Genomic DNA, 1922 nt, shown 5'->3' with positions numbered 1-1922 from the left:
TAGATCAAGCCCTAGAAAGATTGAACACCGTATTGGATACCCTCGTAAAAGCCGGATTCTCTTTCAACTTTTCAAAATGTTCTTTCCTAACGACCTCGGTACTTTATTTGGGGTATGTAATCCGTGACGGAGAAGTTCGCCCTAACCCGGGTAAAATACACGCCTTGAGCTCTTTACCTGCGCCAACGACCGTCACACAGCTCAGACAATTCATAGGGCTAGCCACTTACTTCCGAAAATTCGTCCCTAAATTCTCACAGATAATGAAACCCTTGTACGCGCTTACTTCCGGTAACAAAAGCATAGCTTGGACGGATAAACATGAAAAAATAAGGCAAAAGGTAATTTCCGTCCTGACCGAAGCACCGGTGTTAATGATATTCGACCCCAACTACCCGATAGAACTACATACCGACGCTAGTTCTGAAGGATATGGGGCCATTTTGATGCATAAGGTCGAAGGTCAAAATAGAGTAGTAGAATATTACAGTAAAAAGACTAGCCCCGCGGAATCCAGATACCATTCCTATGAACTGGAGACGTTGGCGGTTGTAAACGCCGTCAAACATTTCCGTCATTACCTACACGGACGAGAATTCCTCGTTGTCACTGATTGCAACTCCCTAAAGGCATCCAGTAATAAGGTACATTTAAGTGACAGGGTTTACAGATGGTGGGCCTACCTGCAAACTTTCACCTTCGACATTATGTATCGGGAAGGCAAACGAATGGCTCACGCCGACTTCTTTTCGCGGAACCCCGTAGACTCGGATCACCGTAAGATCGACAAAATCGCCGAAAAGGAAATCAATCTGGCCGAAATCTCCGACGATTGGCTCTTAGCGGAACAACGTCGCGACCCCCAAATCACCGAAATTGTTGATAAGTTGCGGAACGACGAGCTTGCGGAAGACATCGCGAACACCTACGAACTACGATCCGGCACCCTGTACCGTAAAATACAAAGAAGGGGCAGAACTCTCTGCTTGCCCATTGTCCCAAGGGGCTTTAGGTGGTCCGTGATCAGCCATGTACACCAGTCAATCATGCACTTAGGATGGGATAAAACGCTCGAGAAACTATACGAGTATTACTGGTTCGAAGGAATGGCGAAATACGTTCGCAAATTCGTTGAGAACTGTCATGCTTGTCGAGTTTCTAAGGCCAGTTCCGGCAAAATACAAGCCGAACTACACCCCATACCTAAGACCAGCATACCTTGGCACACGGTTCACATGGATATCACGGGCAAACTAAGCGGTAAAAACGACGCGAAGGAATATGTCATTGTGCTGGTCGACGCCTTCACCAAGTTCGTATACTTGCACCACACCCGTAAGATAGACTCCCTTAATACCATTAAAGCACTCAAGTCCGCTATATTCTTATTCGGCAGCCCCTGTCGGGTAATAGCGGACCAGGGAAGATGTTTTACGGGCAAAGAATTTCAAGACTTTTGTAGAGATAAAAATATTAAACTCCACTTAATAGCAACCGGTGCTAGCAGGGCCAATGGACAGGTAGAGCGTATCATGGGTACGCTAAAAAATACGTTCACAACAATAGAAACGACCGGACGGTCCTGGCAAGACGCGATCGGGGAAACACAACTGGCTTTAAATTGTACCCCCAACCGCGTGACTAAGTCGAGCCCATTGGAACTGTTAATCGGTAAAACAGCGAGACCCTACGGCTTGTCCGTACCCGACAATATCGAAGAAAGAGAAGTAGATATCTCCCACGTACGGCGACAGGCGATAAAAAATATAGAAGCAAGTGCCAAATACGATAAGGATAGGTTCGATAAAAATAAGGCTCAAGTAGTTAGGTTTAACCTTGGTGAGTTTGTGTTACGTAAAAACGAGGAAAGAAACCAAACGAAGCTAGATCCGAAATTCAGGGGTCCATTTAGGATAGCAGAG

The sequence above is a fragment of the Bombus flavifrons genome, unplaced genomic scaffold (genome assembly GCF_040668555.2).
Source record: "Bombus flavifrons isolate JBK064 unplaced genomic scaffold, iyBomFlav1_principal scaffold0020, whole genome shotgun sequence".
Lineage (NCBI taxonomy): Eukaryota > Metazoa > Arthropoda > Insecta > Hymenoptera > Apidae > Bombus > Bombus flavifrons.
The sequence above is the reverse complement of the archived record's forward strand: the minus strand, read 5'-3'. Positions refer to the sequence as shown.